This window comes from Cyprinodon tularosa, unplaced genomic scaffold (assembly GCF_016077235.1).
Source record: "Cyprinodon tularosa strain WSP-4 unplaced genomic scaffold, ASM1607723v1 ctg253, whole genome shotgun sequence".
NCBI classification, from domain to species: domain Eukaryota; kingdom Metazoa; phylum Chordata; class Actinopteri; order Cyprinodontiformes; family Cyprinodontidae; genus Cyprinodon; species Cyprinodon tularosa.
In genome coordinates, this window is record NW_024038941.1 from 559071 (window position 1) to 582690 (window position 23620).

Sequence of the window (23620 nt, forward strand, 5' to 3'; positions counted from 1 at the left end):
GCCCAGGAGGGGGCCAGCATGTTTTTATGGGGGCTCAGAAAAGCATGAAATAAAAAGCAGGGCAAGAGATTCAAATATATTATGTCATGAACCAAGGGCAGAAGGACCCAGTATTCAAGGAGAGACAGTCAGTAGGAAAATTCAAAACATTTATTAACATTTATTGAACTGAATATAACCAGGAGGAAACTGTCATGTTTGGCTTAAGGTTCCTAACCCACATGCAGAACACACTGAAGCAGGAGAAAAGTTCAAAGGTTTATTGAAATATTTCTGTACAAGGAATAAACAGATCCAGGGGTTAATCAGATCCAGGACTGGTCACGAGTGGAGGATGTGAGTGAGCAGGACAGTACCTGTTCTGGAGTTAGAGCTTAGCGGCTGAGGGGGGGAACCTTGAGGGTCCAGAGGCTGTCGGCTGCCTGACGGCTTGGCGGAGGCAGAGCTTGGTTTGAGTGTTTGCAGATCACAAAATAGAGTTTCCCTTCCAGATTCTTCTGAGAGCGGGCAGGCAGGTCTTTGACAGGAAGGTTTCTCCAGGGTTCTTGAGAGATCAGACAGGCAGATTTACAACAGAGAAACTCTTCAGGGTTTCTGGTTTCAGGCAGGTTCAACCTGGGAAGCAGAAAGGAGACTTCAGATCAGGTTCAGGCTTTCAGGGAGTCAGAGATTCAGACAGGCAGGTTGGCTCAGGCTTGCTAACCGTAACTGGCAAACACTCTGGCACTGGAGAGACTTCCTCTGCCTCCTTAAATACTGATCTCCTGATGAGCAGACGAGCGACAGGTGGTGCAATCAGCTCCGGCTCCAGGAGATCTAGTACGCCCTCTGGTGGAGAAAGTGGACAGACCTCCAGATCCCAATAGAAACAGGTGAGAGGAATAAATTATAATTGAGGCAGGGAGGGAAAACCACAGGTGAAAGGAATGACTAATTAAGGGAGAGCAAACAGGCCAGATCATGACATATTAAGAGAGCTGCATGAAGTGAAATTTCTTTTCAATTAGGTTCAATAAAAATTCTATTTCTTATGAGGTCAATATTCATTTATGATTTAGGAATTTTACATATTTTTGACTTAATTTAAATTTAAAGTATAATTTTCTTGAAATTTTGATTTAGAACTCAAGAAAAACTGTTAAATTCGTCTGTAAAAATTAGAGAATTTTTTTTATTATTTGTTGTGGGGGAAAAAAACATTTAGCAGATGAAAACTGGGAACCTACAGTATCTCAATACCGCTGAAGCTATCACCTAATAAATAATTATTACTCTATAATCAGTTATTGTACTTTCCACTTTTGGGCAGTCATCAATTATGAATGAGAGTGGATGCCCAAAGGTGTAAACAAGTCAGAAAAAAAGGTTGGGAAACTCATTCAACCGTTAGAATTGTTTAAAATGAATATTTAATGCATTTTCTAGTGATATAGTTAATAATATAACTCACTTCTGATGATTTTGTGTTCACAAAAACAAGCTAAGTTTGATTTATAGCTGATTTAGAAATTTAATTTAGGTGCCAACTTCAAATTTGCAAGCCGGCTGTGATGCTTATATTGTGTACAACACTAGAGGGTACCCACATGTCTGGGTCTGACATAAAGCAGCAGATATTTGTTTAAGGTGTGACTAAAATACTTTAGAAACATATAGACACAAGGAATTTGGGTTTTCATTACCTGTAATGGGTAGTTATCACAATGACAAGAAATAAAGAATTGAAATATTATAGTCTATGTGTAATAAATCTAATAAATTCAAATTTTACGTATAAAAATGAAAGATAACAAATATTTCTTTTTTCCATATTTTGTTTTTTATTCCCCTGCATTGCTCTCTGTAGCCATAAAGTCAACAATGAAGGAAGGGAGAAAGAAAATTCAGAAATAGTCAGAAAAAGATCTTTAGATATTTATAATAGTAACCTCAAATTGCACCATTTTAAGGTGATTTAAGCAAAGCATTCAGATCACTCATTTGAATGTGTCAAATATACAGGTGCTGGTCATAAAATTAGAATATCATGAAAAAGTAGATTGATTTCAGTAATTCCATTTAAAAAGTGAAACTTGTATATTATATTCATACATTACATACAAACTCATATATTTCAGATGTTTATTTTGTTTAATTTTGATGATTACAAATGACAACAAATGAAAATCTCAAATTCATCATATCAGAAAATTAGAATATTGTGAAAAGGTTCAAAATTGATGGCCCCTGGTGCCACACTCTAATCAGCTAATTAACTCAAACCACCTGCAAAAGCCTTTAAATGGTCTTTCAGTCTAGTTCTATAGGCTACACAATCATGGGGAAGACTGCTGACTTGACAGTTGTCCAAAAGACGACCATCGACACCTTGCACAAGGAGGGCAAGACACAAAAGGTCATCGCTAAAGAGGCTGGCTGTTCACAGAGCTCAGTGTCCAAGCACATTAATAGAGAGGCGAAGGGAAGGAAAAGATGTGGTCGAAAAAAGTGTACAAGCAAGAGAGATAACCGCACCCTGGAGAGGATTGTGAAACAAAACCCATTCAAAAATGTGGGGGAGATTCACAAAGAGTGGACTGCAGCTGGAGTGAGTGCTTCAAGAACCACCACACACAGACGTATGAAAGACATGGGTTTCTGCTGTCGCATTCCTTGTGTCAAGCCACTCTTGAACCACAGACAGCGTCAGAAGCGTCTTGCCTGGGCTAAAGAGAAACAGGACTGGACTGCTGGTGAGTGGTCCAAAGTCATGTTCTCTGATGAAAGTAAATTTTGCATTTCCTTTGGAAATCAAGGTCCCAGAATCTGGAGGAAAAGAAGAGAGGCACTTCATCCACGTTGCTTGAAGTCCAGTGTAAAGTTTCCACAGTCAGTGATGGTTTGGGGTGCCATGTCATCTGCTGGTGTTGGTCCATTGTGTTTTCTGAGGTCCAGGGTCAACGCAGCCACATACCAGGACGTTTTAGAGCACTTCATGCTTCCTGCAGCTGACCAACTTTTTGGAGATGCAGATTTCATTTTCCAACAGGACTTGGCACCTGCACACAGTGCCAAAGCTACCAGTACCTGGTTGAAGGACCATGGTATCCCTGTTCTTAATTGGCCAGCAAACTCTCCTGACCTTAACCCCATAGAAAATCTATGGGGTATTGTGAAGAAGAAGATGCAATACACCAGACCCAACAATTCAGAAGAGCTAAAAGCCACTATTAGAGCAACCTGTGCTATCATAACACCTGAGCAGTGCCACAGACTGATCGACTCCATGCCACGCCGCATTGCTGCAGTAATACAGGCCAAAGGAGGCCCAACTAAATACTGAGTGCTGTACATGCTCATACTTTTCATGTTCATACTTTTCAGTTGGCCAACATTTCTATAAATCCTTTGTTTTTATTGGTCTTCAGTAATATTCTAATTTTCTGATATGATGAATTTGAGATTTTCATTTGTTGTCATTTGTAATCATCAAAATTAAACAAAATAAACATCTGAAATATATGAGTTTGTATGTAATGTATGAATATAATATACAAGTTTCACTTTTTAAATGGAATTACTGAAATCAATCTACTTTTTCATGATATTCTAATTTTATGACCAGCACCTGTACATAGAAACCAATCAAATGGAAAACAAATGTTCACAGATTCATACCAGTTTGAGAATCTCTCTATTGCAAGTAAAAACAGAATCTAATTAAAATCTACCATAAGTCTTTTAAACCTTTGGAGTTTTATGAAATCCTACAAGTAGAAATCACTCATTCATCTCTCAGCTGTGTTGTTCTTTTAAGCTTATATGCTAGTGGTAAACAATTAGCGTCTGAATGGACCTTCATATGAAGGCATTAACAGGATATTTAAAGACAGCTCGTTCTGTGCTTATGGAGAATGTCAAACCTTCTGAAAGGATCCTTTTGCACTCTGCAGTTGTTGCTTTTAGTTCACCCTTTTAACAGGAGCATGAAACATTCCTCTTGGGTTTGAGGAAAGTACAAGAAGAAGGGGAGGAGACATTTCTGCATTGCAGAACAGTTTACAGAACAATAGATAACAGAGTACGTCATGTGAATGTTTGTCATATTTTCAGAATTCCTCCAGGAAGGAGGTTTTTGATGTGATACAATATGAAAAGGTTCTAGGCAAGTATAATTTCAAATTGTTGATACTTAGATAATACGTTGGTTGTCTAGAATTTCAAAAATACTTGTGTTTTGGTAACAAAACTGGATAAAACCTTATGCGTATGTGCCTTGCGGGAAAAATTCCTAAAACCAACCATGACAGCTATGTTACATTAGCTAAAGAAAACCATGCCAAATCATTAAAGATGGAAAATAAAATAAAATAAAATCTCTTGTAATCATCAAAGTGTTTTGGGTTTTTTGTGGGTTTCTTGAACTGTATTGTTGTAATAGTGTAATAGTTCCTCTCGCTAACATGTGGGTGTATTAGCTCATAAATTGCGCAACAATCACACAATATTTGGGTATAACAAAAAAAAAAACTATTAGTAATAAACCAACTTACTTTTGGTTTCTAGGCCTTCAGTCCTGTTTTACTGTAAACAATAAATTATCAAGAAGACTCAGGCTTGAGCATTCAGATAACCAAACAATAAACTCAATCTTAGCAAGTTCCCATTAAGTTTCAAAGTAATGTTCACAGCTAGGTGGTTTTAATCTAAAGGTGTGTTCACACTAAATGCAAACTAAGCAGCTGGAGCAAAGGATTCCATTGTTATCTCTATGTAGAACGGCAACTCTGGAGCACAGCTGATCGAGGCAAAGTTTAGCGAGCTGAATAGCACAATCCTGGTGAATTCAGCGAAATGTAATCTCTGGCATGTATGCAAATAAATCTAAGCAAACTTAGCAGAGTTGAAAAATCAGGACACTTGTTAACATTTGCATCCCTTAATCCAGTCAGGGAGTAGATGTGGTGAACAAGGCAGCAAAAACAAGCTTTTATTCAATCAAAATTGTAGATAGAGAAAGTAACGTGGACAAAGGATGAAGTGGGACTTTTAAAAAAACTGTTTTAATTTAGCCATAGAAGGAGCTCCAGATTGCTATCTCACCTTCTCTCTGTTAAACTGGCTCATGGATAGGTGGAAGTAACTCTAAAAGTGACATAGCCACTCGAGGTGGCTACAGCAATTTGACTGTATGATCCGGTGAACTGTAAAGTGCCTTGAAATGACATGTGTTGTGAATTGGCTGTCACAATATTGGTTCTGTTATGTTTTTTTTTTTGAGTATTCAGTTTTACTTTGCTCCATGTTTTCTAGTTTTATTGGTTTAATTCTTATCTTGTTGTGTTTTCTGTTTATATTTCAGTTTTCAGGTTTTTATTTGTTGCCCTCTGCTGCCCTCTTGTGTTCTCTTTTTTCCCTAGCTCCTTTCCAGTCTGCTCTGTTCACACCTGCTCCCACTCTGCTCGTGAGTCCTCTCTTTGTTCAGTCTCCCATAAATACACTCCTTGTGCAGTTCCTCAGTGCTGGTTTCTTGTCTGACTTCTTCCAACTCTGTCTCACTGTGTTTTCCTCGTCGTGATTGTTTCCCCCTGATGTCTCCATGGTTAGTGGTTTGTTTGACTTTTTTCATATTTGATTTTTGGATTCCTGCCTCAGCTGTCTGTTTACCTTTAATTAAATCCATAAGAAACTCACCTCTGCCTCCCTGCCTCTGCATTTGGGTCCTCAAGCCACAACCAAACTCTGACATTGGCTCTATATAAATAAACTGAATTGAATTGGTATTCCCCATACTGGTTCCCTCTCTGGGAATCCAGTGAACCCAAGAAGAACAACTGTTTTGTTCGGCTTTCAAAAGTAAAAAATAACATTAAAAAAAGCACTTTCAGCTGCTCCATAAATCCATGTCTGCCATGATGACCAGCAGATTCCATAACAGGAGACTTTTGGCTAGCAGGCGAATTTGCCTACCCTCTGGAATACTTTCTCTGGCTAGGCAAATTTCAGGGGGAAGTAAAAGCAGAAAAAACTAGCAACATTTTCTCAGATTTCCCATTAGGTGTGAGTACACCTAAAAGCACCAATAAAATTCACATTATTCCAGAAAGTCAAGCCAAATGTCTTGCACGGAAATATTTCATGGTCAGATTGATGAAAAAAATGTCTCTTTTATCAGAATGTAAGGTCCTGAAACCTTAGAACAATGATCCAATCGTTATGCATGGTGGTAGTGGTAACATCATTCCGTGGGGCTAACAGTCCCTACATTGGCTTCCTGTTGCTTCCAGGATAAATTTTAAAATCCTGGTCCTTACCTTCATGGCCCTTCATGGACAGGCGCCTGGCTACATGACAGGTCTGATCCAGCCGTATACGTCGGTCCGTAGCCTAAGGTCTTCAGGTCAAAACCTGCTTATCCTCTTACACCCTAAGGGGGTATAAATAAATTTCTGCCCGACAAAAACACACAAAAGTAAATAACTTATAGCCTCAAAGCTATTAGATTTAAGAAGAAACTTTTGGTACGTCTGTAAAGGTAAGATGTCATAGAATGGTTTTCTGGTGTCAGCACCATTGTAGCTTTGACCCTGCCTGAAATATTAGGGACAAAATACAAAATATTTTGCATTTTTTTAACCTCGCCAAAATTTTCTTTGAAATAAACATTGCAAAACACTACCAAAATATTATTTATAGCACAAAAAAGTAGTACAGACTTTCAAATCTAAATGTTGTGTAAAAATATACCAAATTAGGACTCAATCAGAGGAATCATATTTATTTTAGAATGGTATTAGTGAGAAATTTCTTAGGCGGAGAGGCCATTTTGGCACATTTATCCATAAATGTCACCAAACTGTGCCAAATATGTTTTTTACATCAATACTGGGGGTTTGGTAAGATTACCAGGTCACATAGCAGCTGGACCCGCCGGTGGGTCCGTAGGGTTCAAGGGGTTGAGGTTCCTCGGACCCGTTTTAAAACCAGAGGAGACCGGTCCTTTAAAGCGTTGGCACCCCGTCTTTGGAATGAACTCCCCCTGTCCCTGCGCTCTCTGGACTCGGTGGATATCTTTAAAAAGCAGCTAAAAACACACCTGTTTTCACTAGCCTTCCAAAGCACATAGTGTATTGTTTTATTCCCTTATTTATTATAGCTTTTATTGCATTTTATCTGTTTTTACTTGTGTTGTTTTTATGTTATTATGTGAAGCACTTTGTGACTTTGTCTGTGAAAAGTGCTATACAAATAAAGTTTACTTACTTACTTACTTACAGTAGAACAGTTGCATTGGAACAATGGAGGAGGTGCATTGTAAAAATGATCAGATTTTTCCTTTGGATCTACTTTTTGCTTTTCTCTGTTAGGAGTCGCCAAAGTAAATCATCTGTCTTCTTCTTAACTTCAACTTTATCCATAAATCTCCTCTTTGGTGTTCCTTCAGGTCTCCTGTCTCGTAGTTTCAGCCTTAAAATCTGTCTCCCAATGTACTTACTCTTAATCCTCATCATCGTCATCTCAGTCTCTCATCTCAGTCTCTTCTCTCTGGCCTTATCTCAAAAACATCCCACATGACCTGTCTCTTTATCTTTGCTACTTCCTGATCTACAGTGGCCACTGCTTCCGCTCTTGCTTCTCTTGTATTTCCCTCATTCATCAAGTCTTTAAAGTACTCCTTCCAACTTCCTATCACATTTGTTGCACCTGTCAGTACATTTCTATCTTAATCTTTTATCATCCTAACTAAGCAAATATCTGTCCCTCTGCCTCATTTACCTGTATAAATCCCTTTCTTTCTCCTTACAGTCCAACCTTTCATACTAGTCATACTATACTCTTAGTTTAGCTTTGCTCATGCTACACTTGATCTCAAGGCATGGCTGCTGGATGCACTAATAAATCGGCAAATGCTTGCATGGATCAGCTGATGCCAATACAATGAAAAAAAAAACTACAGATTTAGTATCAACATATATCATCTAGGCAATGTATCTGTTTCCACCTCTTTGTCCACTGCTCTATCCATTGATCTTCCTCACCATCAGAGTCACTCTACCCTACTGCACTGTCTGGCAACATTCTCACCAACCACTGTTTTGCATTTGACAGATTTCTTCAGGTCACATTGTCTACTCAAAATGTAATCCTCCTCTGTGTTATTCTAAGCTACCATGTGTTCCTGCCCCCCTTGGAACAAAATTTTCACTACAGCCATTTCCGTTCTCATATCAAGTGCTCCACCATCTGACCTTCGGCATTCTTGTTCTAAATTACCCAGCCTGCCTATTGCTTCCTCATCACCTCTGTGTCAGCTTACAAGTGTCCACTGAAATCAGCATCACTCACTACTCTCTCACCTCTGGGTATGTCTTGCATCACTTCATCTAATTCCCTCCAGAATTTCTCATTCTGCTCAAACTCAAACCCTGTCTGTCGGAATAATCAAAATTGAAGATTTTAACTTCAATAGCATCAGACTCATAATACTATCCAACACTCTTTTCTACCTCCAGAACATTCCTGACAAACTCCTCCCTCAAGATAACTCCAATACAACTTATTTTTCAATCTACACAAGGGCAGAAAAGCGGGAATGCTGCTCAAGAGCTTCCAGCCCTTCTACTTTTCCACTTGGTTCAGTCATGTTAGCTGCTTTATTAGTTTTTCCTGGCATGTCTCAACATTCAAAGTCTCCACTCTCAATTCTAGACTCTTTCCAACCCTCTTCTCTCTCTGCCTATGGGCACGTCGTTGGCCTTTCTCTATGTGTTTGGTGCCAATAGAACAATGATCCCAAACACATGAATATGTTCCCAACAGAGCAGTCTGCTCTCAATCTTCAAGTTTACTAGTGATTCCAAGAAATTAGTTATCAGGCTCCTCTCCTGTGGAACCAACTACCAGTTTTAGTCCGTGAGGCAGACACCCTGTCTATAGGCTTAAAACTTTCATTTTTGATAAAGCTTATAATTAGAGTGGCTCAGGTCATCCCTATAGTAATGCTGTTATGGGCTCAGAATGCTGGAGGACACAGGGTCCCCTTTTCATCATTACACTTGATTCTATCTCTATCCTTCCATTCTGCAGTATTTGTTAGTTCAGTTTCTAAAGTTATGCTCTCTCTGCTTTTTATCATCATAGTAGCTTCATCTGGTCTGTTCCTGTTTTGTTGTGACACCATCCTGAAAAGAAATATCAGCTGTGTTGCTGCCATCAACACTTTTGTTTATAGATGTTGGAGCTTGGCCTGTTTTTCAGTGTAGTTCTGTTTCTTTGACTGTGAGTAACAGTATGTGCTCTCCTCATCCTCTGACACTGGGGCTGGTACGGAGCTCACCTTCATGGTTGTGTGTTTCCAGGAATGTGGAGCTGATTGACAGTTAAGGCTGGTTAGAGTGTCGCTGGTTAGGGTGTCGCTGGTTAGGGTGTCGTAGTTAATGCAAATATGGCCCCACCCCTTCCCCAGACACTCTGGTGCACCTCTCCAAAATTGTTGGTGACTGCAGACATTGCCGCAGATAGGAGGCCTCTGATTGGTCAAATCTACATCCGCTGTACACAATGCGTATTTCCTGTGTCAGTGTTTTCCTCTCCACTGTCACTACAAGCATGCTTGGTGTGAGGGATTGCTTTCGAGGCATTGAGTCGATCCAATCAGCTTGTTTTCCTTAGATCGAAAACTTTGAACCAATCTGGCTGCTTGATCTGATTGAATTGTCTCTGTTAAGTGCATTGACATGACATATGTTGCAAATTGATGCTATATGTATAAACTGAATTTAATTGAATTTAGCAGGCTTGTCAGAGGTGCATTTATATATTTGATGTTCTAATTCTAAATAAACCTCAAGTTCAAGTCTAAATAACTAGAGCTCATTAGAGTAACACCAAAGAAGACCCTTTGGGTTATTGCATGTTCCTACTAAAAAAGACTAACAACAAAATGGTCCAGCCAGAAAAGCATTAGGAAAGTTTAGAGAAACAGTTCCTAAATGTGTTTGTTTTATAACTATTTCAAATTATGTTTGTGCAACTTGAAGATCTGAAAAATCATAAAGTGAACAACACATAATCTGGAATTTATCTCTTAAACAATAAATAAAATACACTTAGAATCCTTGTAAATTTTACTCAAAGGAAATTGAAGAAAATATTTTTTTCATGAAAAAGGTGACAGAATATTTGTCCATACACTAACTTAAGTCAATCCTAAAACTGTATTTTTAGAAAATCAAAGTTTGCAATCAATTTTCAACCACTAAGATAATAAAGATGCCATCAAATGACCATTATTTTCAGCAAAATATTCTTTAGTAAATTAGTACAGAAAGCAATGCATGGACAGGATAAACTTGTTTGATGTTTGATACTAACCTCTGCTCGACTCATCAGGTATATTAGATAGAGCCTCATCAAAGTACTCCAGATCCAAGTTTTGAGGGTTATTTGGCAAATCCTTGTAACGACAGAATGCTAGTGCCAGAAATATTAAACCTTTTCCTGCCAACAGGCTGGCTCTATCCATCTTTCCAGGAAATGACCTATCTCCTAAAGGAAAAAAAGTGCAAAACATCAGTTTCATAAAAACAATGTAGCTATCTCTCTCCAATGCAGAACCACTGTGAAGCTAACCTGGTGGTACTAAGAGAACCCCTCTTGTTTTCTCCACCTCCATAGGTATTTTCTTCATCCCCTACATCAGGTATCCTCTCTCATTGTTTTCAGATGTTAGTTCATCAGTCTCTCCACTGACGGCCTCTAAAACCATCAGCATTGGACTTATAAACCAGCCTTTGGGACGTCCTTCTTCAGGAATTTACTGTGCAGAGTATCTGGCCCCATAGCCAAGAACAAACCCGTGGGCTCCATGCCTGTGTAACTTCCACCCAATGGACCTGAACTAAGGAGATCCACCTGGCCACGTTTGTCTGCTTTATGAAGGGCCGAAGCTTTGAAAGCAACCCCTCTGTCATCAAAGACCTTCAACTTTGATCTGCAACATCTAATCAAAAAGGCAGCAGAGGCAGGGGAGAATTTTGAAGCTCACTTGTGAGACTGCCATTTGGTTTGTATTAAGTCACTTATTTGAATCTCTCTTCTCTTAAATTGTGTGCAATATCTGAATCTGCAAAGCAATAAACAGGAAAGTGAATGTCATATTTGGACACATATCTGGAGACCTCCCTGATGGATGGACGAAATGTTAGACCTTTTAATTTAATAAAAAGCATATTTGGAAGTTTCACCAAGCCATTTTGATTGGAAGGGTAATTTTTTTTCCTCTTTTTTTTTTGGAATGGGGCAGTGCTTTTTGATTTTGTTTAAAAATCTATGTTGGAATTTATGAATATAGGGGGACCTCGTAAATAAAAATTCCTGCAGAATGTTATATTTGTGACAATCTACAGTGTTGCTATAACAGTGTTAAATGTGTTTTTTGGCCACCTTCTACTTTCAAGTTCCCAAAGATTCAGTCTATTCGCGTTCCATAGAAAGTACTCCTTTGTAATAAAGAGAACCTTTAAAATAGAGTCTTTTCATTTTTTCAGTGTCATGTCTTTGTTATTTTAACCATGCAAAGCGCATTGTCCATCCATTGCCCATACCCATACTGTGTCGCACACACACATGCTCAATCCTCAGGACAGTTTAGAGAGACCAGTTAACTTCACATGCATATTTTGAACTACAGGATTAAGCCACTAACCTTGCAAGCAAGATGAATTGTTGTGAGTTTTGTGAATTCACAAACTCCCATATATCTTGCCAAAAGCCAACAGATGCCTTAGCCTCGATACAGAAATTCTTCGGACCATTGCGTCAACCAAAGGCAGAACGCTGAAGCTGGGCTGGTTTTAGCTGAAATATTCTCAATTTCTTTTTATTTTAAGGAGAAAAAGACAGGATTTAAGGAGAAAAAGACAGGACAGGCCTTTGTGGATGGGAAAGATGTTTTTGTGTTCCTTCTGACCGTATTTGTTAAGAGTTTGATTTATCAGTTAACTCTGATACTTGTGAAACTAATCAAGAATGTGATAATGTTGCAGCTGTTACTGCTGCCGCGGCTCAACATGTGCACCTAAGTTGATTACCCAATCAGCGAAGGATTGTAATAAATGTTCCTTCTCCCTTTTTCGAACAACTTCCCTCAGTGCCTTACCAGATTGATACTGTGTAGAGTTCAAACTGAACTATGTAGTATCAAGCTGGCTTATTCAGGTTAGGAAGCCGGTACCCAATGAGAACCAACACATGCAGTTGGAGAACATATGAATTGCATATAAAAAATAATAATTGAACTTTATTGATTGAAGCAGTGTGGGGTTCACGGTCTTGCTCAGAGACCCAGAGTGGCATTCTGTGGGAGTGGGGCTTAAACTCAGACCCTCAGGACTGCAAGCTCTATGCCCTAACCACTAGGCTGCCACTACCCAGTAAAAGACCTCAGGACAGGAGTTAAACCCATTGATCTCTATTTATTTACTGAATTGCTGATAGGCCGTTGGTAGTACACAGTGCTGTGAAGTCACAAACCGCTTAGTTAGATCGTTTAGAATGTAAACAATTATTTTGCTACAGCATCGAAAAACTATGTTGTTCTCACTTTCAGGGGGACCTAAGACTTTCAAAATAATAAATTTATAAATAAATTATTCATAAATTAATAAACTTACTAATTTAGTAAATACATGTAATGCTTTGACACAGACTTGCTGTTTCAAAGCCTCAGTAGATTACTGTAATTTATGGTTAAAAAAAAAAGGCATATCACATTGCATATTCAGTATGAAGTCCATGAAGCCTATAAATTATGTAATATAACATATTGTACAAATCCATCTCAACAAAATAAGTGTGTTAATTGAGCATAATAATGATGTAGTCAGATAGTAAGAATATTACACACACACGCACACACATCCCCACACACACACACACACACACACACTACATGATGATGTGTCAAAAGTGCTGAATTGATTATGTATATGTAGTATACATGTTCTGATTACATAGTTATGGTAATTACATGACATTACAGACATTTATGGCGTGACTCCGTGAGAGTGGGGAGTACCAAGATGGCACCAGGTAACTTCAGTTTTTTCGGCCTATCAGCAATCCAGTGAATAAATAGGGATCAGTGGTCAAACCCAGGACACTCTTGCTGCAAAATGCACATGCTGATAACTGTGTTGCCATACAGATAGCTGGATGATTATCTCTTCAGTTGCTGTCCTTTTCTCTTTACCCCTGCTGGTTTCATTAGTTATGTACCTGCTCAGCGTGATGGATTGCAGTAAAGTCAACAAAATAACAAGAATAGTTTTGCTTTATTTTATTAATAACATTTACCAGTTAGTATTGAATTATTCTTTAAATTTCAATTTTATTTGTAATTTTGATTTAGGCCTAATTTGTTTGTTTTTGACAGGGTCTAGACCTGACTGGATAAAATGAACTAGGATATAACTGGAGCTCATTGTCATGAAATGTGCCCAGGATTAACTATGAATTGCCAAGCTATAAATAAACTAAACTTCAAAGAGTTTTTTTTTCTTTTTTTTGCCAAGAAAAGATTTTTAGAATTCCATGATATCCGTTTACATGCTCCTTTTATTGCCTTGTGAGTGAAATATATCATCATAATTTGCACAAGAATCAAAGTGTAAGACTCTCTTAGAAACTGTACTGAAACAATCATTTATGAACAAAGCATGTAAAATCACTTTAAGTATGTAAACTAAATTTACAAAAATATGAGAAAAGTTTAAATATTCACTTTCTGCTGCTGTATAATGATCTATACCTGAAAAAAAGCTAAATAAAAGATTTTTAAACACTCCCTTTGAGCCTATATTCACCTTTCACACAGGCGCCAATATGATAACAGTGAGAGATAAATTGGTTACATAGATTGTTAAAGCTATATGACATACTTCACTTAGCCTTAGTATGCCATCTACAATATAGATCTGGAGGAGCCTTTTTAGAATTTTAAGAAATTCCTCTTCATTAGAGAATAAGTTAGTCAGCATTATACATACAACATCCTAACATGACCACTAGATGTCGGCATAGACACACGCAAAACCTTTCCATTCCGCGTTTTACTAACTTCATTGGTGAATGACAGCCAACATTTCTTGCTAAGCCTGTTAGATGTGACCAAGACAGGGTAAGATATAATTCACCCAATATTGTGATCTAATCAATTATCAGTTATGTCATTATATCAAAATTAGTTCCATTTTAAGAGGCAAAGAATTCACCTTAACTCCATGTTTCACAGAGTAGAACTTCTTGTTTCATAAGAGGATGTTTATAGAACCTATCAAGTCACAGTGTGAATCTGGACTTAAATCTTCTTACTCAGTGACAACTTATTTATGGGCTATAAAACAGTACTTTGACAAAGAACAGAAATTTACAAAAATACTAAAAGGGTGATAGGGAGTGTGACAAAGCAATGCAAAATTAATAATAATGAATCAAGGAAATATATATTTAGAATCAAACATTTAAACTTACAGCCCTTACCCAAACGGGGTCCCTGTAGAGCTAGGTAACATTTATCTTTTGTATCTGTGTTTCATTTGTATGTCTGCTTCTGTCTCCTTTAACCACAGTCGGCCTCGGCAGTTGGGTGCTCAAAGTAAGCCTAGTTCTGCTGGAGGTTTCTTCCTGTTAAAAGTTAATTTTCCTCTCCACTGCCGCTGTATGCATGCCTGGTGTGAGGGATTGCTGACAAGTCAATGAAAAAATGCAAGCGAAGGTCATTGCCACAGGCTCATCCAAAAAGAGCATGTCTTGCAATTCATGACTTGATGCATTCAACTAGTTTTCCTAACCAATCTGAGAGTATTGTCTCTGTAAAGTGCCTTGATATGAAATGTGTTGGGAATTGGTGCTATATAACTAAATGAATCGAATTGAATATATCTGAGTGAATAAAAAACAATTGCTTATGCTTAATTGTGGACCCTTTATTGCACTATTGTTAAAGCTACTTTTATTTTATTCTTTATATGATATCCTACATTTTATTGCAGATAAACCTTCTGTATACATTTCTTTATACATTTCTCTTTTGGATTTTGTGGCTTAACTTTGTTTGGAGTTAATTAATCAAGTGGAGTCCTGTGGATGACAGCATGCCCTTTTGAGCTTGAAACAGCATTTAAAAAAAAAGGATTGGAAGGACATAGATCATTCACTGTGGGGTCAAAACAAAGCTGTAATTGGCTTTTACCTGATCTTTATCAGAAGGTTTTACCTATCTTTATCAGCTGTCGTAAAATGTTAGTCTCCTAAAGTATCCTAACAACAGTTGCTTGTGTTTCTTGTGTTGAGGCTTATGGGAATCTTTAGAACTGGTTCCCTGACATCTAAACAGATGTTTCTTTACCTTAGTGTTTAATTGGAATTTTTCAATAGAAAAGTTGATCTGTTTCAGCATAATGTATCCTCTTTTTAACTTCATTTGGATTTTTTTAAACCCTTTAATTTTATTCTCTTATAATTGCTTATTAAAAGGGGTACGTTTGAGTTTAAGCTTTTGATTTTATATCACGGTTCTTTCCCCCAAATAATCGTTCGTATTTAAAGAGATTAGCTGCATTTCTTTGTTTGTTCCTAATTCCATTTCGTGGAGTGTTTTGTTCCTTTGTCTCAAAATCTCACCCTTGAGCTTTTATTTTGAAGCGCCACGACGCGCTGTAGGACCGCCCACTACAGAGGTATCCATGGAGACCGCTCGAGAGCAAGGGCAGGCAGCCCTGTGGAGTTCTCACAGCCGCCAGTGTGTGTTTCCGCTCACCTAAAATAAAGAGCTGGCGAGTAGAAGAGGACAAGGAGTGACGGAGCAGGGAGACGGGACCTCGACGGCTAAAAACCTCCATTCTACCTTTATTTTTCATACTTAGTGAGCGGGAGTCGTCTTTAAAACTGCTTTTAATGTCTCGAATGTGAACTGGGGGAGAGGAGGGCTAACCGCTGTTAACCTTTACGTTGGTGAGTCTTTTTTTTTTGTCTTTTTTTTTCGCAAGCTAAGCACACACAGGCCACTAGGAGACTTAAACTAGTCTACAATTCCGTCTTTGTTTACCTGAATTAGTTCGAAACAACAAACCAGGCCAAAATATCCCAACAGTTACTCCTCTGTCAGTTAGAATATGGAGTTGTCAGGGGCTTTATTGTTGCTAAAACTAAGCTAGCCGCGTTCTTCTTTAGACGTTAAAAACGTTTCAATGAAGACATACTGCGTTTATTTTCCCGTTAACTTGTCCCTTTTACGCTTTAATCATGAGAGGGAATGTAATGTAAAAAAAACATTATTAAAGGTGGCTTGAAGGTATGATCTAACAGCTGTGAGGGTTGATTTATTGTTGGTCACATGAACAATAAAAGGTAGGAGGAAGTCTGAAGGTGCGCCGACTTTATCTATGCTGAGTTAGATCTGAACTCCTAGCTGTGGGTGTCTTGTTGATTAATTTGGGTTTGACGGATTTATTCTTAACTTAACTTGTGTGTGTTTCTGTGTTTGTTATGTTGGCAGCCCACTGCACTCTTTGTTTAAATACCTCGCTGTACAGTTACACGTGTCCAAGCGTGTGACTCTGCTTTAATCACGTTTGATGCTGCTGCGAGGGTTTGTTCCTGAGCTCTGGTGGCTCGTTTATAACTCATCCCCCAGATGTGTCCGTTCCCACTCACTGGCCTTTGTTCCAGTTTAGTTTGACCTGCTTCCTGTTGGGGTTTGTTGAGATATGGCAGTTGATAGTGCAAAGGAAGACCAGGGAAGTGCAAATGTGAGGTGTTTACTGTTTGAGCACAAAGCTGGTCAAGTGTTTCTCTAACAGTAGAAGTTTGTTGTGCTCTGTAGAGGGCTTGGGTGTGGAGGACAGTGTTGTAAAACAGATGCAAAGTTGATTTAAAGATACTGTCAAGTGTATTTGTTTTTTTTTTTACTTACACTGACAGTGAAAACATTGATGATAAAATGTTTCAAACACACAATATTTTCTAAAGATGAACTAAACTTAAAAAAAATACTTCTATTTCTGTATTTGTGTGTATAAGTTATTAATATCGCAACTTACACAGGAAGGGAGCTTATCAGCACTGGTAAACATCATGGCAGATGGGTAACACAGCAGTTTTTGTACATAGATTATAATTAATTTATTTTAAACTAAGTCCAACAGACCACAGATATGTTTGACCAATCACTTATTCTTTTTCTCTTTTTATTTCCCATTCTTTAAGCTGCTATTGCTTTTCTTCCTCCATTTATATGACAAAACAAATCACACAATTATAGCTAATGTTACACAGGTATCAAACAAAAAAAAGATTAATACACACTAGGCTTGTCCCGATCCGATCCACGTATCGGACCGGGACGCCGATATTGGCAAAAAAATGCGTATCGGCAAAGCATGTAAAATGCACATCCAGACTGCCGATCCAGTTTAAAAAAAAAAATCTGGTCCGTATTTTCCAGTTTCGCCGATTGAAACGATCCATTCCACTATTTTGCGCCAGTGTTTCCCTGTTTTGCATTTTTATTAAAACTTACAGTAATACTTGCACCTTTAACTGTTTATGGTTTAACTGTTCACTGTGCAATTTCAGATTGCTATTCATAATTTTGTCCAGTTTGTGTTTATCTCTTAATAAACAGGTAAGTTTGTTGTTACCAATCATTGTGTTTTATTCAATCTCACCTAATTTAGCTGGCTAGATGTTATCAAGAGTACTAAAACCCTTTTCAACATGAGTCTTACAACTAAGGCTAAATACTTTAACTTAAACTTAAATACATGCTCGGATAGGCTGGTATCGGCCAGTATCGGTATCGGATTGGAAGTCCAAAAACAATATCGGTATCGGATCGGAAGTGCAAAAACCTGGATCGGGACATCTCTAATACACACATAAAAACAATGGATAGCAAATGAGGGGAGTGGTAGACCTATTTTGAAGCATGCCTGATTAATGCTTATGAATTTATTAACTCATGCAGGTATTGGTCGATGCCGATACAAAAATAACATTGGCCAAAAATATCTGCCAGGTGATGTATTGATCTATCTCTATTAGCAACTTTTGACTCCTGATCTGGTCTTTTTCACAAACTTTCCTTGAGTTCTCTTTTCTTCTCTCTTCTCCAGCTTTTATTGTCATTAGATTGCTCAAACTTGAAACCTCTGGTTTCTAAGCGCAATGCCCTAACCACTAGGCCACCACTCCCCTTCTCTTTTATCAAGACTTTGTCAAAAAAAAAAAATCCTTTCTTGGTAATTTTTATTTATTTATTTTTTACATATTTGATGGAGTGCTTTAATTCAGACTGCGCACAAAGGGATAAAAGTGTGTTTGGATCTTATCTTTCATTGATGTTTTGCAACTTGAATAAACAAAACTCACCCCAACATGCATTACTATGCTTAAAGTGAGTTGCTTTAATTCTTAAAGAAAATTTTGGCTGATAGCTAGAAAAATAACGAATGATGTTGGCAGATATCTTTTAAGTGATTACAAAAAATGTTCTAAAAGATTTGAAAAAAGTTTTGAACCATGGTGAAAACAATACTTCAGGGTAATCTGCAGTCTACTTATGGTTTACAGAAGGAAATGTGGTACGGTTATCTCAATAAACATCTGCGATATTGAGGAGGGTGTATTTTGTTTGTGGGCTCATTTCAAGCTTTCTTACTGTACATAATCTTTCATATAACTCAACCAAACCAATCTCATAGAGTTTGGTTGTAAAGTAAGTTCTTAAAAAATATATAGTTTGATCAGATAAAGCATGTCACTGTGGTGTTTTACGTTAATTGAACTAATAGACTAATATTGTAATAAGTATATGAGATGATATACACTCACCGGCCACTTCATTAGTAACACCTGTCCAACTGCTCTTAACACTTAATTTCTAAGCAGCCAATCACATGGCGGCAACTCAGTGCATTTAGGCATGTAGACATGGTCAAGACAATCTCCTGCAGTTCAAACCAAGCATCAGTATGGGGAAGAAAGGTGATCTGAGTGACTTTGAACGTGGCATGATTGTTGGTGCCAGAGGGGCTGGTCTGAGTATTTCAGAAACTGCTGATCTACTGGGATTTTCACGCACAACCATCTCTAGGGTTTACAGAGAATGGTCCGAAAAAGAAAAAGCATCCAGTGAGCGGCAGTTCTGTGGGCGGAAATGCCTTGTTGATGCCAGAGGTCAGAGGAGAATGGCCAGACTGGTCCGAGCTGATAGAAGGGCAACAGTGACTCAAATAACCACCCGTTACAACCAAGGTGGGCAGAAGAGCATCTCTGAACGCACAGTACGTCGAACTTTGAGGCAGATGGGCTACAGCAGCAGAAGACCATACCGGGTGCCACTCCTTTCAGCTAAGAACAGGAAACTGAGGCTACAATTTGCACAACCTCATCGAAATTGGACAATAGAAGATTGGAAAAACGTTGCCTGGTCTGATGAGTCTCGATTTCTGCTGCGACATTCGGATGGTAGGGTCAGAATTTGGCGTCTACAAGATGAAAGCATGGATCCATCCTGCCTTGTATCAACGGTTCAGGCTGGTGGTGGTGGTGTCATGGTGTGGGGAATATTTTCTTGGCACTCTTTGGGCCCCTTGGTACCAATTGAGCATCGTTGCAACGCCACAGCCTACCTGAGTATTGTTGCTGACCATGTCCATCCCTTTATGACCACAATGTACCCAACTTCTGATGGCTACTTTCAGCAGGATAATGCGCCATGTCATAAAGCTGGAATCATCTCAGACTGGTTTCTTGAACATGACAATGAGTTCACTGTACTCAAATGGCCTCCACAGTCACCAGATCTCAATCCAATAGAGCATCTTTGGGATGTGGTGGAACGGGAGATTCGCATCATGGATGTGCAGCCGACAAATCTGCGGCAACTGTGTGATGCCATCATGTCAATATGGACCAAACTCCCTGAGGAATGCTTCCAGCACCTTGTTGAATCTATGTCACGAAGAATTGAGGCAGTTCTGAAGGCAAAAGGGGGTCCAACCCGTTACTAGCATGGGGTACCTAATAAAGTGGCCGGTGAGTGTATTTGACAAGTACTCAATAGTGAGGTAAATGTCGGTCTTCATCCAGTTCGTTTGCCACATATCTTGAGATAAGATTTTTCATAGTCTTCTTGCTAACCAACAATCGGTTTCAGGTCAAAAGATTTTTTTCTTCTTTATACTTTATTTTAGACTTATGAATGTTAATATACAGTGGGTGGCTGTGTTATCTTTCTGTCCTGGTTTGCAAGTATAAAATTGTAACGTCAGGGTATAACAATGACAAGCAAATAAAATTTCATTCACACTTGTTAGATTGATTGTGGGAAAATTTACAAAAATTTACAAATTTTAAATTTTCTCCATATTTAATATTATTTTCTGGCTTGCTGGAAGAGGTGCCCTCCATGCACCATTCAGTTTTTGATACTTTCTTATTCTTTTATTCATTTGTCTTATATTTCCTACACAATGTTTTTTTTTTGGTCCTTTTTTTATCACCTTTTTTTTTTACCTGGCTGTGTGTTTCTGTCTCTTCATAGCAGCAGTAGAGGGGATGCTGGGTAGCCCTGGGCCTTAACAGCACATAATACTTCATAACAAAGGGTCCTTTCTCTGCTGCCATGCAGAGTTCTGCCTCTGGGCCCCCTCCACAGGGCTACGCAGGCTCTACCAGCAGCAGTAGTGCTTGGGTCCTATTGGGTAGAAACCTTCTCTTGGCTGTTTCTTTGGCACAATGAGTGCTCTCTGTTCCCGGACACATGTCTGTGCTGCTGCTCTCCTTGGCTCCCTTTGCATTCCAGGAGCCTCAGGCAGCTGAAAAACTGCAGTAGCAGCCTGCTGGCTGGCTGCTTGTGTTGAAGTGGGGAGTTGCATTGCTTTTTATTTATTTGTTTATATATTTTAGGCAGCTGTCTTTTATATTTTTCAGATTTCTTAAATGCTATTAGTTTGACTATTTATTTGTTTAATTGATGTCTTAATGTTTAGTCATCACTGAAGCTCTTACATTTTTCTAGATGTACATCAGAACATTGTAGTAAAATAAAACTGGTGAGGCCAGATCTGATTAGTAGCTGCATGGCAGGTTGTGGCAGTTGGTGCCAAAGTTTCAGTGTATGTAGAAGAGATGACACATGCAACTAAACTTTGTTATATAACATTGGTGGGGCACTACTGAATACATTTAAGTCTCTCTTTCCCTCGTGTGCATGTTGCACTATTTTACATATCCACCAACCCTGGTGAGGACAAATTTAGTTATGAAACAAGGAAGTTATGTTGTTTTTTCTGTAGCAGCAACACCCATTATGCAGTGCTTTGGTTCTTCATTGTTTTTGCATGTTCAGCCATTGAAATCCCTTTTTTTTATTTCTTTTCCCTCAATGTTAAATCTTTGAAAGTCATTTGTTAAAACCACAGAAAATTGTAATCCAAAATACTCTGTGGGGGGAAAAAAAGCTTTTTTTTTATATAGCAAGACACACTTTAATGTGATGTGCCATGCTCAGCATTACTATCTGTATCTGACAGGAAACCCATACAGCTGCAGGTTAGAATTATATCAGAAACCTGAAGCAGGCAGTTGCTTTTGCTGGGAAGTTGCTTGCTGGGATATTAATTAATTTACAACGGTAACATATAGTCAGCAAACCAAAGGATCTGCAAACCCTCTTTTGAATAACTGCATTAGTCTAGAATAGGTAAGGGCTTTTCATGAAAGCAAAAGTAATTCTGCTTTAGTCAGGATTTGTCTGATGAACTGGCTGGTCAATGCTTTTTCCAAGGTCTAAATCCTGCAGTATTCTTACCGTAAGTTGATGTTTACAGTCACTAAGTTGTGGTTATGATGAACATCTTTTAAAACAGCAAAGGCTTTTTATAACTCAGACACCAGTAAGCTCTGTTGACTAATTGCAGCATGGACAAACCAGGAAATATCAATGCATCAGAGAGCTTGCTCAGGTCCCTTGTGTGTGCTCATGACCACCTGATCTCTGGCTGAATACGCTACCTAAATTGACCTGCCAAAACTGACTTGCGTCACTTTTTCCCTCTATAATGCACCACAAGCAGGTAGGCGTCCATTCTGCTTATGGGAATATCAAAGCTAAATTGCAGTAAGGATATTGGTTTAATTTGATATTTGTTTGTTTCTGTGCATGTCTGAAAGAGGTTGATTAACTTAAACATTCTGAACTTGTGTTTTCTTTCCTGGTAATTTAATATTTAATCTGTTGAACTCTTATAGAAGCTCATCCTCACAAAGTTGTGGAAGCACAGATAAAAAAGAGAGAAAAATATGAAAACAGTCCTATACATCAACTAATATTGCCTTTGTGGTATTCGCCAATGCTATTGCCATCGCCGTAGGTTATTATTGTATATAGAGATAGATTTATATTTTCTTCTGAGTGGGTCAGTCTTGATTGTTGTAAAATAACATGTTTGGTTTGAGTATGAATAACTATTAAGTAGCAAAGGCAATTATGCCCAATTTTATTTTGAGCGTTACCTGATCATCAGGAAATATCAACCAAGCAGCTCTCAGTTTCTATTATTGTTTTATGAAAACCTGGCTGTTGAGGTACATAAAACAATAGATGGATTGAATTTGCACCATGTTGTTCTCAAAAAGCATGTTGTACATGTATGTAAAATACACACAAATAACTGCTGTATAAAATATGGATTTTTCCTTGTTATTTTTATTTTATTCTTTTTATCTACCATATGTTTGGGACTATAGAGCACACCTCATTATAAGTCACATTGACAGCATTTTTAAAAAAAAATTTTTTAAAGAAAACTGGAAACGTACATGTATAAGCAGTATCGGGCTATAAGCTTCCGACATTTAATGAACTGTCCCCCACCAAACCTGTAGGTTGCGGCAGTAAAAGCTTTTTATGAAAGATGGGCCTTTGCCAGCTCTTTTTTTAGTTCTGCAGGAAGTTCTGCACATTGTTCCCACTTTCAAATTGTGTCAGTTTGGGACATTTGTTCTCTGTCATGCCTGCTGCTCGCATGTGCTTGTACTAAATTGGAATAAGTGCTTTTTTGCTTTGATTTCCAACTTTGACTCCCGCACTCTTGCGGTTGAAGAAAAATCCACAGACAAGCTGCACCTTTGCATAAACGCACGGTTCAAAGTGTAGGTAAAAAAGGGTTATAGTCCCAAAAATACAGTAAATACTCTAACTTTCTCTTAAAATGCTTTAGAAACTCAAGAAAATATGACGAGAAAATAAAACCAGGGGTGTGATTTGGCAAGACTTTGGCATTGCTATACTTGTCATGATAAAATTCATCACAATACATTAACAACAAATTTTTTGCTACTTTTCTAATAATGTAGCTTTGAAAAACCTAAGATGTTGTTGCTCTCCTGTGACTAGTGGTGAGCAGATGAATTGTAGGCTCTTGGTTCTTCTGCTGCCAACTACTGGCTGAAGGTTTAAAAGTGTATAAAAGTAAGACAATTGCATAATTGTTTCTCTACAGATAATTTTTACATTTAAGACCCAAGCAGCCAGATTTTGAATCCATACCAACATTGTTTAATGAGATCGCAA

The 23620-nt window shown here is 38.2% G+C and overlaps 1 protein-coding gene and 1 pseudogene across 1 annotated transcript in view; one reads left to right on the plus strand and one right to left on the minus strand.

Annotated features, from left to right (window-relative positions):
* Positions 1–321: 321 nt before the first annotated feature.
* Positions 322–11041, minus strand: LOC119785631 (annotated as a pseudogene).
* Positions 11042–15750: 4709 nt separating this feature from the next.
* Positions 15751–23620, plus strand: part of susd6 (sushi domain containing 6) — a 35414-nt gene continuing 27544 nt past the window's right edge. The window contains exon 1 of the mRNA XM_038288378.1: positions 15751–15993. The gene's annotated coding sequence lies outside the window, so the exon portion shown is untranslated. The remainder of the gene's footprint in view (positions 15994–23620) is intronic.